Here is a 16,390-nt window from a genome sequence, read left to right on the forward strand (position 1 = left end):
TACATTTTCCCATTTCCCTGTGTTTGGTGATGATTATCTCTCCTCTTTGATCTCAGAGGCATACATTTGTGCTGAGCTGCAGAATGTCTCTTCCTAACTTGTAAGTGTGCTAATACTTTTAACTCTGGCTCAGAGATCCCCTGATTCAAGATTACATTTGTCCTTTGCTGCTAATTACTTTCTACTGGTTTGAGAATCACCAGTTTCCTTGCCCCTTACAATCCCACCCTGTTGTCCATGTCCATGGGTCATTTATGCATGTTTCTTGACTAGACCGTTCCCCTTATTTCCCCCATCCTCCCCTTCCAGACTGTTCCCTGTCTCCATGCCTCTAGCTCAAAACCCATGAAAATAATCCCCATCCACAAACACACTATCAACAGCCCAAATCCAGACTGAACCTGCCTGGCCTCAGTGTTTGCAGAACAATTGGTGTCATCGGCAGGATTTCTCACAGCACCGACTGGCCAGAGCTTTGTGAGCTGAGACAGAAACTGTGCTTTGCCATGCAGCAGAGTCCTGTGAGCCCTGGGAGAAGGAGAAAGCCTCAGAGGTTCGGAAGATCTCCAGATGATAGTATTACTGCGACCCCCCTCCTCCTCCCTGGTTGCAGCTAAAGACTTGGAGGAGGGGCAGAAAGAGCCAGTTCCCCTGCGAGCTTGTCTGGTAGTGATGCAGAGGATGTGATCGCTGCAGCCTGTTGCACCCGGGAGCAGGAGCCCAGCTGGACCTGCCCAGATGGTTGAGCACAAGACGCATCGCCCCATGCACAGGCTGAGCTAATAGATTTGGGGAAGCAGTTTAGGCAGCGGCCTGGGAAGCCTCCGGCAGCGTGCCCAGCCCCTTTTGGGACTTAGGGGTGGACGACATTTTGCTTTCTGGCTGGGAAATGTATACTGAGTTATACAGCAGATGTTGCAAAAGCTGGGAACTTGTTATTGTGTTAATGGTATTATGACAACTTTTGACTTTCTTACAGGTTTAGAATCTGCTGCATCTGCTTTGCTGATGCATTTTCAGCAGCGAGAGTGGGACAGCCCAGATGCCCACATTAGCCAAGTGGGGGGCTTATCTGTAGCAAAGGAGTACTCTCTCCACTAGCCCTTTGCTGGCTGAGTTACAGGAAGTATTAGGCCCTGTTACCTATGTAGACAGAAAATCTACTGGTCTTGCTGCAGTAGAAGAAATAGAACCTAGTCCTTTCCATGAAGGGAAGGCACCCATCCTTGCAGATGGTACACAGATCAGTCCCACAGAGGACAGCGTGCCACTGGGGGTGGTCAAAGTGTAACAGAACCCCTGGGCTGCTCCGATTGAAACAGAACCCACAGGCTGTTTAGTTAGGGGTCCGATTGCCCGCTGCCAGAATTATAACTCTCAATACCAGAGTTTGGTGAAAAGAAAAAGAATTGTGTATTTACACATAGTCCTGCCTCCCCCTCCCAGACCGGGCCAGTCTTAGGAAAGTCAGAAACACCATTTCCCTACTTCCTAGGCACAGTTCAGCTTTACCAGTAGCTGCCAATCACTCAATTCTGACTGGGGAGGTCCTTTTTGTGCTGTGGTGCCCTCCAGCTCTCCATGCAGAATCGCCTGGATTCTCAGCCTCCTTGTAAACTGCCTTCTTCCTTTAAACCACGTGGATCTCCTCTCCTTCTCAAAACCACCTGGCGAGAGCTTCTTCTTTAAGCAGCCTGGAGACCCCTTCTCCAAGCCACATGGAGGGAGCCCACGAGAGCCAGAGCCAGCCTCTTAAAGCAGCCTGGAGAGCCCTGCTCCTCCAAGTCACATGGAGGGAGCTCACGAGAGCCAGGGCCAGAGAGAGAGCGAGCCCCAGAGAGCCAGAGAGAGCCCAAAATGGCCGCAGCTGCTTATCAATCCCTCACTGTGTCCTCTGACCCAGTGGGTGTTCCAAGCAGTTCTGACCATTCACAGCACCTTACGTAGGCTCTGTCTGCTCCTTCCGTACCAGCCCACAGTCCAAGATCCCTCCCATCTTCCTGAGCCTTGGAAGTAAAGCGGATCTTTTTGCAACAATGTTTCCAGCCACTAGCTCCAGGCATGCAAGGGCATCCTGAAAGCTGCTTCCTTTTCCCTATCTCCCAGCTGCAAACTCTGGGGTTTGTTTTTGGACTCCCCTGATTCTGTAACAAAAGTAGCCAATGGGCAGGGCTGAGAGCCATGTGGCTCATAGTTGCAAATGAAGTCACTACAATGGTGGTGAGTCTGGGAGAGGCAGAGAGCCAGCGAACCCATGAGGGGGTCTGAGCGGTATCTCAAGCCCCCTCCTCTCCTCAGGTAAAGAGTGAATCTGTATGGTGACTCATGCCCAGATGTGGGCGGATCTTCTAGGGACTGGAGACAATTGAAACAAGATTGACAAGAAGCCGAATGCTTATCTATTAAACCTGTGGAAACAGTTTCGAGCTGACTAATGTTTCCAGAAGCCCCAGAAGAAGGAAGTGAAAAAGCAATCTGGGGTTATGCCCTGGGAGACCCATTCTGTGAGTCTTGAAGACCATGTGGCTGTGCCAGCTGCCTCCCGAGAAGAGGGAGGGATGCAGGGGCAGGATGTACTCTATTGTACGGAAACCCTGAGAAATTTCCAGGGACCTGAGGCCCATATGAATAGGTATAGGGTGCACAGTGTGAAAATGAAAGCTGTGCGGCTTTAACTGAGTATTAGGCGACTGCCCCTCACCCCCCCGTGAATATAGTGTTTATGTGTCCCCCACTCCTGAGTATATCTTGGGCATTGATGTGAGCCAAGAATTGTAGCTTGTGGCTACAGACCACTGCAGAGGAGTTCTGCCTATGAGTGCAGGTAGTGAAGGCCGTTCTGCAGGGGCATGCTGAGCATCCCCCAGTGCAGCAGCTGTCCCCATGACGGGATGGCAGCTGGGCAGTGTTTGCTGCACTGGAGTGCTTATGCACTGCTTATGGGTTACCCCTGATTATTGAGCGTGATAAGGGTCCTAGTGCAACAGTGAACCTAGGACATGCAGATAAACTAGAAGTTTCTGGTGGCTTATCACCCCTAGTCTGCGGGGATGATTGAACAGTATAATGGCTTATTAAAGCAGGACCTACAAGTCATGGCTATCATCCCTACACTGAGGGACTGGAAAAAATGCTTGTGGACTGTTCTCTGAACTCTAAATGAGAAAAATAGGAGAGGAGGTCCAGCTCTGTTGGAAGCATTACTCCACCAGTCTGCTGCTCCTATCCAACTGTAGGTGCAGACCAAGGACTGTCTTCTGAAACCAGGCATAGGGAAACAAGGGAATATTCTGTTGCTTGCACTAGAGGACCTTGAGCGGGGCCAGACACATGCTTGAACCTGGCCTTGAGAGATAAAAGCTCCCCACTTGCGTAGGCTAGCCCTTGTTGCTCCCTGGGGGCAGGAAGTAGAGAGAAACCCACAGATAGTGCAGTGGGTAATTGGACAATGCCTCTAGACTGCCTGGTTGGAGCTGAATGCTGTGTGTACATTCTTGATGTCCACCACAATGTTAGCCAAGCCTTATAAGCATTATCATCTGAAACGCACACCATTGAACGCCTGACCAGAGACCCATTGCAGGGATGGTTAGCAGCCCTAACCTCTGGATGAAGGTGGGCCCTTGCTGTGTTAGGAGGCAGTACCTGTCTGTTAGTTGCTTGTTGCTGTAGTCTCTATTGCTGTTATGGTTTATGGGTGCAGGGCTCAGCTCTCCTCACCAAGGGACCCTCACTGAAGAGATCTCGCATAAATCATACAGTGATGAAACCTGAAGGGGTGGAGTGTAGGGAAAATGGAATTATTCAGGATCCCTTACGTGGATGTCCAAGCATGAGTGGCTTAGACATAATAGTTAAGAGACTCACATGTGCAGAGCACTCACCCTTATGTAACCAATGATGTCATATTTTGGCAAGCAGTTGGCTATGTCTATGCATAGTATATAGGAAAGATGAGATCCCCGCTGGTAGGAGCAAGCAAGCACGAACGTGGATTGTCCCAGTGCCCGGAATAAAGGCATGTCAGATATCCCCACAGCTCTGCGTCTTTTTTTCCATGTGCCCGAATCCACATTGAACCTCCCTGGCCTCAAGCATTTTCAGAACAAGCACTCTTAGTAAACCTGAGAACAAAATGAGATATAGAGCCTCCCTCTTTCTCCAGGGTCCAGGCCATTGTCCTCAGGCTGGGCAGCATTGGGCAGCAGCCTCCAGCAGGCAGAGCTCCTAATGTCAATATCTTGATTGTACTACAGTTTCCAAGATGTTACCCTTGGAGGTGCCTTAGGGTATATGAGCTCTCTCTGTATAATCTCTTATATCTGCATGTGAATCTACAATTATTTCAAAAAAAGATTTCAATAGAGTGGGCGGGGCAGTAGAGAGCAAAGGGGAAAAATTGGGACAGTTGTAATAGAACAATAAAAAAAGAAAAAATATTTCAACAGAAATATATTATAAACAGTGACAGATAAACTTAATTGTAAAACCAAATCTGAATTTTTTAAAAAGGACCTGTAAGTCAGGGAAGCAAGTTGTAAAACTCACAGGCCACCTCAGATCTTTTGGCAATGTCTGTCTAGAGTAACACGTAAAGAAGCCTTATTTGAGGCTCTATCTAGGCTCAGTAGGACAGAGTGCCTCATTTGTGATGGCTGCTCTGCATGCAGGAAGTGGGGTTCTAAAAACAAGTGCTACATATTTGCCATTCATTCTATGAGGAGTGCATTTCTAACTGCAGATGTAGCATTGTGACATCCACGATTGGGGAAGGGATTTTGAGGCAGTGGAGTCCGATTAGTGCTCTACAAAACCCACCATTGTAGGTCACTGCCTACAAGTCCAATTGGAGTCCCAGTGGTGAGCAAAATTTTATACTGCTGGCTCCATAAGGGCCAGGAATCATGCCAACGTAATTGTAGCTGATATTCACTGAACATATATCTTAGTGGCAAGGCCTGTGCTAAGTGCTTTACATGAATTAATTTACTTAATCCTAATCAGGGCTCCATTGCTTACTTTTGAAAACCAAGATTTACGGTGCCCAGATGCCTCAACCGTGGCCTCTTAGCTGTTCTGTATGCCCAGTAGGTCCTTGGTTGATACTTTCTTCTTCCTAGAGTAGATGAGAGATTCTTGGAAGTGTGCTCTGATCATCTCTTCCCCTCAAACATTGAACATTTTATTTTTTAAAGTATATTTTATTTATTATGTTGTTTCAGTAGTCCCAGTTTTTTCCTTTTGCTCCCCTCTGCCCACTACCCCACTTCCCTCCAGCAATCCCACCCCCTCTTAGTTCATGTCCATGGGTCGTGCCTGTATGTTCTTTGGCTTCTCCCTTTCCTATACTATTCTTTACATCACCCTATTTTGTACCGACAAATTATGTTTCTTAATCCCTGAACCATTTCGCCATTTCACCCCTTCCCCCTCCCAGCTGATAACCCTCTAAATGATCCCCATACCTATGATGCTGTTCCTATTCTGATTGTTTGCTTAGTTTATTTTGTTTTTATTTTTTGGATTCTGTTGTCGATAGTTCTGAGTTTGTTCATAGTTTTGATCTTCTTTTTCTTTAATAAGTCCCTTTGACATTTCATATAATAATACCTTGGTGATGATGAACTCCTTTAGCTTTACCTTGTCTGGGAAGCAATTTAGCTCCTCTTCCGTTCTAAATGATAGCTTTTCTGGATAGAGTAATCTTGGTTATAAGTCCTTGCTTTTCATCACCTTGAATACTTCTTTCCAGTCCCTTCTTGCCTGCAAAGTTTCTTTTGAGAAGTCAGCTGATAGTCTCATAGGCACTCCTTTGTAGGAAAGTCTCTGCTTTTCTCTTGCTGCTTTTAAGATTCTCTCTTTATCTTTCATCTTTGGCATTTTAATTATGATGTGTTTTTGGTGTGGTCCTTTTTGGGTCTAGCTTGTTTGGGACTCTCTGTACTTCCTGGACTTGTATGTCTATTTCTTTCACCAAATTTGGGGAGTTTTCCTTCATTATTCTCTCATATAAGTTTTCAGTTTCCTGCTCTTCCTCTTCTCCTTCTGGCACCTCTATGATTCAGATGTTGGCACGTTTAAAGTTGTTCCAGAAGTTCCTAAGCCTCTCCTCATTTTTTTCAATTCTTGTTTCCTCATTCTGTACTAGTTGACTTTTTTTTTTTTCTTCCTGGGGGATCACTCCCCAGGTGTCCCTCTCAACTTTTATAATGTGTGACTGCACTTTCTGCCTGCTGGCCATAGCCACTGCCTTACTGCTGTTGTTGCTGCTCCTGCTGCTATCAGCACCACGGCCACCAACACTGCTGCCACAACACGTCCTCTCTGCCCCTTCTCTGCATCTCCTACCTGTCTGGATTAATATTGCTTCTTTATTTGCTTGTTGGACTTCCATGCAGTTGAATTTTCTGGTAGTTCTGATTGTTTTTAGTTTTGAGCTAGTTGTTATTTCTTCTTATTGTTGTTGAGGGTGGGAAAGCTTGTCACCTATGCGTCCATCTTGGCTGGAAGTCTAATTGTAATTTCTTTAATTGTGTTATTATAAGAATGTTATATAAATGAAATCATATAGTATGTAACCTTATGAGTTTGGTTCTTTTTATTTAGCATAATTCCCTGGCAGGGCATCTAGATTGTTGTGTGTATCAATAAGTAATTCATTTTCATCACTGGATCACATTCTGTGGTGTATGTACCACAGTTCGTTTAACCATTCACCCATTACTATAATTATTTCCAATTTTTTTGATATTATAAATATACTATGAATATTCATGTAAAGTTAAATAAAGATACATACATACATATATACAAAAATATTCAATAGATTTCGACATATAGCTGAAGTGGAGACCCACAAACAGGCATTCCATTTCACCTCTCTTGATTTTTTTCACAGTACACGCTATTTTATATCATTTAAAAAATATATTTTATCTTAAACCAAGATTTTTATCATCTGTGTTCCCAGATGGTTACAGTGGTTTATTCTTCTGAAGGAGGAGTTAAATATGAAAGGAATGAGGACAGAAGTTGAGTATAGAAAAGAAGTCAAGGACCCGTTCTGTACTAACTTTCCATGAAAAATAATTACAGATGTTACTTTAAAAAATAACTGCAGACTTTTGGCTAAGATGGAGGCTTAGACTGACATGCTCTGTCTCCCTCCACAACTAAGAAGGACTACAACTACTGCAAAGGCAGAAATAAACAGAAGTTTCAGAAAATAAAACTACGTGGAAGTCCAACGTATGAAGTTATAAACAAGTGATGCTCGTCTGCACGGGTAGGAGGGGCGAAACCGAGGCGAAGAGGTCGGGCTGTGCTGTCGGTGGCAGCAGCAGTGACAGCGGCGGGACTGCAAGACACCAGGGGAGCAGTCCCGGATGCAGTCGAGACCCCTCAGCTCGCAATTGTAAAGCTGGAGAAGGCAGACGCCCATTGCCTCGGACTGTGAGACCCAGAGGGCATGGGGATGGAGGAAGAGGCTCCTGGTCTCTCAGCGGAGAATAATGGCAGGAATCCATCTTGGACTTCCGCCCCCACAGAAAGCGCCACAGTGTGGTGAGATGGGTCGCCAGGTTGTGACAAGTGCTCAGGGCTCTGCACTCGATAGCGTAGGAGGTGTGACAGCCCTGCCCAAGAAGGAAGGATAAATGAAAATGGTCAGGATGGCAGTAATAATAATTGAAATACCAATTATGCAGCTAACCAAAAAGCAGATAAGGGAATTAACCGATGAACAAACAGAAAATCTTTCTGAGGCTCAGTTCAGAGCTATAGTCATAAGGCAGCTTACAGAATTAACAAAAAATATTGAACAAGACGGGGAAGAAATTAAAGCTAGTCATGCTGAAATGAACAAAAACACATACGAGACAAGTGGTGAGGAAATGGAAACCAAAGATCAAATCAACAAATCAGAACATAGGGAAGGACCAGTCAACCAGTGCAGAAAGAGGAAACAAAAAGTGAGGAAAATGAGGAGAGGCTCAGAAACCTATGGGACAGCTATTAGCAAACGAACACCCAAATTATAGGGTTGCCAGAAGGTGAAGAAGAACCAGAAATTGAAAAATTATGTGAAAAAATAGTGAAGCAGAACTTCCCTAACTTGTGGAAGGAAGTAGACTTACAGGTCCAGGAAGCACAGAGAGTTCCAGAAAACCTGGACCCAGGGAGAACCACTCCAAGACACATTATAATCAAAATGTCAAAAATTAAAGATAAAGAGAGAATCTTAAAAGCAGCAAGAGAGAAGAAGAGAATTATGTACAAAGGGGTCCCAGTAAGACTATCAGCTGATTTCTCAAAGGAGACTTTGCAGGCAAGAAGGGATTGGCAAGATATATTCATAGCAATGAAAATAAAAAACCTACAGCCACGAATACTCTATCCAGCGAAGCTGTCATTCAGAATAGAAGGTCAGAGAAAGTGCTTCCAGGACAAAGTAAAACTGAAGAAGTTCATCAGGTCCAAACCACTGTTATATGAGATGTTAAAGGGACTTGTTTAGAAGAAGGAGGATCAAAACTATGAACATTAAAATGAAAACTGTATTACAACAGCCAACAGAAGCTAGGGAATTGAAACAAAGGCAAAATAAGTAGGCAATGAGAGGGGAAAAGAATTATAGGTATGGGTAACATATTGGGGGGAGGTCAGCAGAGAGGGGGAAGGGGGAAAAGGGAAGGAGATGATGCAGGAATTAAGAAGCATAGTAGGAGGGAATGGAGCAGAGAGGAAGAGGTTGAGAAGAGCTATATGCACAACCAATGGGCATGGACTAAAAGGGGGGGACAATTGGAGAGAGTGGGAGTCACTGGGTGGAGGGGAGCAGAGGGAAAAGAAATTGGGACAACTGTAACAGCATAATCAATAAAACATTTAAAAAAATAACTGCAATAAGACTTCTCTGAAGTCTTAGGTTTTTGATGGTTTGAGGAAAACCATGTATCCAGAGCATGATGAAACACAACACCTGAAATCTAGAAGGAGAAGTTATTTCACTACGTTGCTTTTCATTCAGGACACCTTAGGAAGAAAAAAGCATGTACAGCTCCCCTATTCAGATAAGTCAAACTTTAGGAACTTTTGCAACTCCCAGTTGGAGTGAGTCAAATTTACCTTGCACCAACACTCCACCAAAAGTCTTAGCCACCATCTTGCCCTGGTGTGATCTTGCCTCCTAGCCCCTACTGTAATTTTCAGTTAATATACACTCTCGGAACTCTCTCTCTAAGTCTCTCTCTCTCTCTCTCTCTCTCTCTCTTCCTAAACACACACACACACACACACACACACAATTAAACCACTGACTTGTTAGGCTGTATCTCTCTAGTCTATTTTCCCAATATTCTTGCTTGACCCCTCAGTGCTTAAGACTTCCCATGGTTCATCAGAGATGTTCAGGAGACAGCAAGAGATATATAGTAGCTAGGCTTTTAGACATGTCCAACAAGAGAAAATGAATGCCCTTCAGGTTTCCACCATAAGGTGCCCTCATCTGCCCAAGAATAGGTGGAAATGCGGCCACTCATTTATTTGATATTCCATATAAAGATTCTATGAACAAGTCTAGTAAGAGCTTCTTGCATAGGGATCCTGTAGCAGCAATTCTGGGATACTGCTGAGCATAGATATGTCCAATAAGAGAATCATCCCCCAGTGCCACAGCTTGGTTTTTCTTGCTCTTTTGATACAGCTTTTCAGATGCAAACTCAGGCACTTGATTGGAAAAGTCCATTTCATGAGGAAAGAGGACACCTTATGCAGGAAGTTCATCCCACATGGGAAGAACTGCCTTGGAACAAGGATGAAAAGTGGGCAATTACCTCAGCAAACTCACACCTTCCTAGGGACCAGGCATTTCAGAGCATCTTGCCAAAAACCTATGTGGAGGGACATCCCACCAGTCTTTCTTGGCTCTTATATAGCAAAGTATCTTAATCAGACCTCCCTTTTTGATCTGTGAAAAGCTCTGTAAGGACAGCATACACCCAACCAATTGCATATTAGAATACTTAGATGAAATTAACAAATTATCTCACACCTACAAGTGTTCAATAAATATTAATGTATACAAATTATTTTTTATAGAATTTTTATTTTGTTTTTCAATTAGAGTTGTCCCATTTTTCCCCCATTGCTCCTCCCTACCCAGCCCACTTCTTCTCCCACAATCATATCCCTCCCCATTGTCCATGTCCATGAGTCATTTATACACGTTCCTTGACTAAACCCTTCCCTTACTTATCCCCTTCTCTCCCTCCCCCCTCCCCACTAATAACTGTTATTCTGCTCCTTGTTCTATTTAGTTCATTTGTTTATGTTGTTCTTTAGTTTCCTGTATTAGATGATTGCATACAAGTTCTTACCACCCTACCCTTATCTCCTCTACACACACACACACACATGCACACACACACAAATTCTATTCAAATGTAAGTTTTTTGTTTTCTATGGAAAATCCTCCAGTCTTAGAAGAGATTACAGACGGATAAAAACACTCCCCTTTTACTCCCTTCTTAAACTTTAAAGGCAATTCACTTTAAATTATAAGGTCTCTGAGGAGATCACATGATTATAATCCAGTTGACATCAATGTGAAATTTCTGAAATCATTTCAGAGTATACAAGCAGAGAATGGTTTCTATTAAAATTTAACACAGACTATCAAAAAGCAGTTGCCACAGAACAGAATCTATTTTACCAACAGAAGAATATTATGGCCAGTGGTAGACTACCTGTTTCAATACTCTATAATCAAAAACTTTAACAGATTTATTCAACTGTATCTGGAAAAGTACAGATAGATACAAGGCTGAAATTATGTTAATATTCAAATGGAAAAATTGCTCTGAACTGCCTGCAGCTGTCAAGAGCATGCAGTTTACATTTTTTACACTAGGGGCAGCAACATATAAGTAATGGCACTGTATCCCCATGACATTGCAAACTGACTCTGATATTTGACCAAAACAAATACATATTAATTAGACACAGAACGACGGGCACTTTAGGATCAGTTTTCATGGATTTGAAAAAGACATCTAGGGGAAGATACTGATTGGTGGAATGTGCACTTTTGTTGCTTTTAAAGCTAGGTAAAGTAATACCTTCTCAGACTATCAGCATTAGAGCTGGCAGGATAGGGTCTATTGAAAGAGTAGAAAGCAGCAGGGCCAGGATTCAAGGCCATTCCACAGAGTGATTTTCACCTAAACTTCTAGGAAAACCTCTCTGTTAACTTTGTGTATTTTTAAAGTATATTTTACTGATTATGTTGTTACAGTTGTCCCAATTTTTTATTCCCTTTGCTCACCTCTGCCCAGTAACCCCCTTCCCTCCAGCAATCCCACCCCACTTAGTTTGTGTCCATGGTCATGCATATAAGTTCTTTGGCTTCACCCTTTCCTATATTATTCTTAACATCCCCCTTTCTATTTTGTACCAACCAATTATGCTTCTTAATCCCTGCACCAGTTCCCTATTTCCCCCTTCCCCCTCCCAGTTGATAACCCTCCAAACGATCCCTATACCTATGATTCTGTTCTTATTTTGGTTTGCTTAGCTGGATTTTGTTTTTAGTTTTTAGATTCAGTTGTTGATAGTTGTGAGTTTGCTGTCGTTTTAATGTTCATAATTTTGATATTCTTTTTCTTAAGTAAGTCCCCTTGACATTTCATATAATAATGGCTTAGTGATGATGAACTCCTTTAGCTTTACCTTGTCTCGGAAGCACTTAATCTGCCCTTCCATTCTAAATGACAGCTTTGCTGGATAGAGTAATCTTGGTTGTAAGTCCTTGCTTTTCATCACCTTGAATACTTCTTTCCAGTCCCTTCTTGCCTGCAAAGTTTCTTTTGAGAAGTCAGCTGATAGTCTCATAGGCACCCCTTTGTAGGAAAGTCTCTGCTTTTCTCTTGCTGCTTTTAAGATTCTCTCTTTATCTTTCATCTTTGGCATTTTAATTATGATGTGTTTTTGGTGTGGTCCTTTTTGGGTCTAGCTTGTTTGGGACTCTCTGTACTTCCTGGACTTGTATGTCTATTTCTTTCACCAAATTTGGGGAGTTTTCCTTCATTACTTTTTCACATAAGCTTTCACTTTCTTGCTCTTTATCTTCTTTTTCTGGCACCCCTATGATTCGAATGTTGACATGTTTAAAGTTATCCCAGAGGTTCCTGAGCCTCTCCTCATTTTTTTCAATTCTTGTTTCCTCACATTGTACTGGTTACTGTTTTTTCCTTCCTTATGTTTCAAATCATTGATATGAACCCCAGTTTCCTTCCTTTCACCATTGGTTTTATGTGGATTTTCCTTCATTTCATTTAGCATAGCCTTCACTTCTTCCCTTATGCGTTTGCCATACTTAAGTATATCTGTCAAGCCTGTGAACATCTTTATCACCAGTGTTTTGAACTCTACGTATGTTAGGTTGGCTATCTCCTTGTTGCTTATTTCTCCCACTGGAACCTTGATCTGTTCCCTCTTTTGGGCCATACTTCTGTGCATCCTCATCTTGACAGGCTCCTGTGTTTGTCTGCCTCTGTGTCTTAGGTAGAGCTGTTGCACCTGTTATGCTGCAAGGAGCAGAACCTTAGGTATTTGTCAGCACCAGCGACCTGTTTCAGCACGTTGTGGTGCTGTATGTGGGGGAGGGGGTCTGAGAAGGAACAATGCTGCTTGCTCAGCACTCTCCCCTTTTCCAGGCACTTCTCCCACTTCCGTATGGAATTCACACCTCTCTAGCTGTTGCCCTGGCCATTGTTCCCAGAGTGGGTGGGTCTGTGAACATTCTAAGACTGTAGGGTCCCTTTAAACAAGCAGACTCTGCTGAGAGACCAGCAGTTTCTTCCTCCACCCCAACCCCCACTGGTTTGCACAGTCAGAAGCAATGAGGCTTTATTTTCCCCATTGATGAGGCCGTGAGATGCATGGTGTGGTCTGGTGCTGGGAGCGCTGCAGGTGTCTCTCACTACTTTTTAAAACATGTGACTGCGCTTTCCACTGGCCTGCCGCTGCCACCGCTGCTGCCACCACTGCAACATGGCATCCTCTCCACCCTGGCTTCGCCCCTCCTACCTGTCTGGATGAGTATTTCTTCTTTATATCTTTGTTTGTTGGACTTCCATGGAGCTCGACTTTCTGGAACTTCTGGTTGTCTCTAGTTTTGAGGTACTTGTATTCCTTCTTAGTTGTGGAGGCAGACGCGGCGTGTCTGTCTAGGCCTCCATCTTGGCCAGAAGCCCCATCTTTGTGTATTTTTATTGTGTATGTAAAAGAATTATAAGGATGAAAGAGTCTGTACTTGTTTGGTTAAAACCCATCTTCCAGGTAGTTCCATACTGCTTTCCATATTGGCTGCACCAACCTGCATTCCCACCAACAGTGCACCAGGGCTCCCTTTCTTTACATTCTTGTCAACACCTGTTGTTTATTGATTTATTGATGATAGCCACTGTGATAGGTGTGAGGTGATATCTCATTGTAGTTTTAATTTACATTTCTCTGATGATTAGTGACCTTGAGCATTTTTTCATGTCTATTGGCCTTCTGTATGTCCTCTTTAGAGAAGTGTGTACAGGCCCTTTCCCATTTTTAAATTGGATTGTTTGTGGATTTTTTTGATGTTGAGTTTTATAAGTTCTTTATACATTTTGGATATTAACTCCTTATCAGACATATCATGGGAGAATATGTTCTCCCATTCAGTGGGTTGTCTTTTCATTTTGTTGATGAACCTAAAGAGTATTATGTTAAGTAAAATAAGCCAGTCAAAGAAAGGCAAGTACCATGTAATTTTACTTATATGTCAAATCTAATGAACAAAATAAATTAACAAAAGAGAAACAGACTCAGAGAGAACAAAATGACAGCTGTCAGAGGGGAGGGATTTATGGGGCTGGGTAAAAAAAGGTGAAGGGATTGAGGAAAAATAAAACCTCTCATAGACAGAAAATAGTATGGTGATTACCAGAGGAAAAGGGGTGGGTAGAGGGAGGTAGAAGTGGGTAAAGGGGTTATAACTGCTGATGCAAAGAGACTTGATTTGGGATGGTGAACACACAATATAATATACAGATGATGTATTATAGAATTGTACACCTGCAACCTATGTAATTTTACTAGTCAATGTCACTCAAATTTAATAAATTTTTTTAAGACTCTCCTCCACAGAATGGAGTAAAGATAACCTCTTCAACAAATGGTGTTGGGAGATCTAGACAGGGACATGAAAAAAAATGAAACTAGACCATGAACTTACGCCATACACCAGAATACACTCAAGATGGTTAAAAGACTGAAACATAAGCTGCGCCACCATAAAAAGTCCTAGAGGAAAACATAGGCAGTAAAATCTCAGATATCCCATGCAGCAATATTTTCACTGGTATATCTCCTGGGGCAAGGGAAATGAAAGAATAAATAAATGGGACTACATCAGACTAAAAAGTTTCTGCTCAGCAAAAGAAAACATCAGCAAAATGAAAAGGGAACAAACCTATGGGAAAATATTTTTGCCAATGATACCTCAGAGAAGGGCTTGATCTACAAAATATATAAAGAACTTATATGACTCAACACCAGATGACAAAAAATCCAATTTAAAAATGGGCAAAGGACCTGAACAGACACTTCTCCAAGGAGGACATACAGAGGGCCCCATAGGCACATGAAAGGATGCTCAATATCAGAGAGATGCAAATAAGAACCACCATGAGATACCACCTCACACCTGTCAGAATGGCCATAGTTAATAAATCAACAAACAACAAGTGCTGGTGAGGATGTGGAGTAAAGGGAATCCTAGTGCACTGTTGGTGGGAATGCAGACTGGTGCAGCCACTGTGAAAAAGTTTGGAATTTCCTCAAAAAACTAAAAATGGAACTTCCTTTTGATCCAGCAATTCCATTGTTAGGATTATACCCAAAGAATCCTGAAATACCAATTCAAAAGAACCTATGCAACCCTATGTTCATAGCAGCACTATTTACAATAACCAAGTCCTGGAAACAGCCTAAGTGCCCATCAGTGAATGAGTGGATCAAAAGACTGGTACACTTACACAATGGAATACTATGCAGCAGAAAGAAAGAACTCCTACCTTTCGCGACAGCATGGATGCAACTGGATAGTGTTATGCTTAGTGAAATAAGCCAGGTGGCAAAAGGCAAATACCATATGATATCACCTAATACAGGAACCTAATGAGCAAATGAGCAAAATAGAACCAGAGGCATGGAAACAGGGAATAGACTGACAGTGACCAGAGAGGAGGGGAGGGGGAAAGAAGGGGAAAGGATTAGTCAAGGAACTCATATGCATGATCCATGGACATGGACAACAGGGTGGGGATTGACTGTGAGAGAATGGATGGGGTGGGCGGGGCAGGGGAGAGCAATGGGGGGAAAATGGGACAGCTGTAAAAGAACAACAATAAATTAATTAAAAAAAACATCTTCCATAAGGTCTTGTATTTTGAATACTAATTTTGTTTTTATCTCACAAGCATATTCAGCTACGGTTGCCTTGGTAACCAAACTCTCCTTGTCTAGACTTCTGGTCACGAAAAGAGAGAAAAGGAAAAACAAAGAATGGGGGAGGCAGGCCAGAAAATGTTATACCTTACCTCCCTTGCCTTTCCCTACCACAGTCTAATAATTCTCTGCTCCCTTTTTCTGAAGTATAGGATAGGATTCTTATCACTAATCATAGAAAAAGACTCCATAATTTCTTGCTCTCCTATTCCATTCTGTCTAATGACATGAGTGATGGCAGAGAAGAAATTTGACCCATGGAAAAGACAGGGGCCAGCACTACTCCTGGAGTTCCCCAGTGGCAAGCTATTCCACAATGTAAGCTCTCAGTCACTCCCATCAACGCTTCTACATTGCATTCTAAAGGAAAGTTTTTTTCTGGAGAATTGCCTTCATCTTCTCCAGGCAGCACTGTGTTCTCACTCTAAATCATTCCCATTGCCATGCATGTGACCATTCCAATTTCCAACCTCTACCATGAACCCTTCCATAATTTCCTATTTTGTGGCCCTTATCACACTCTGAAGGGGCTTTCTAGAAATCCAACTATGTGGGATAAACTTCAATGCTAGCAGGCTCCGAATATATGCTCTCAGACTGGCTTTGTAGTCCTGGCCTCAAGATTCTTCACTTCTGGATTCTAGTTTTTAGTTGCTCCTATTTCTTTGGATCAGGCACTGTGCTTAATGTTTTCTGTACATGATGCTATTGAATTGTTACAAGGACTTAGATGTCACCTATGGCAAGCTGACTGCTAGAGGGAGCCCTTTCCACCTGTGCTATAGTTGCTTCTGAGTTTTACCGCCCACCTTTTATAGTTGGGGAAACTGAGGCCAGAGAGGTAATC

At 43.0% G+C, this 16,390-nt stretch overlaps 1 long non-coding RNA gene across 1 annotated transcript; it reads right to left on the reverse strand.

Moving 5' to 3' along the window:
• Positions 1-467: 467 nt before the first annotated feature.
• Positions 468-5,110, reverse strand: LOC149991347 (uncharacterized). Its single transcript, XR_016508621.1, has 3 exons — positions 5,020-5,110; positions 3,646-3,770; positions 468-528 (listed from the first exon to the last, which is right to left on the reverse strand). It is a non-coding gene; the product is annotated as an uncharacterized LOC149991347 (long non-coding RNA).
• Between the last annotated feature and the right edge of the window lie 11,280 nt (positions 5,111-16,390).

The sequence above is a fragment of the Furipterus horrens genome, unplaced genomic scaffold (assembly GCF_987537825.1).
Source record: "Furipterus horrens unplaced genomic scaffold, mFurHor1.1.pri manual_scaffold_17, whole genome shotgun sequence".
Lineage (NCBI taxonomy): Eukaryota > Metazoa > Chordata > Mammalia > Chiroptera > Furipteridae > Furipterus > Furipterus horrens.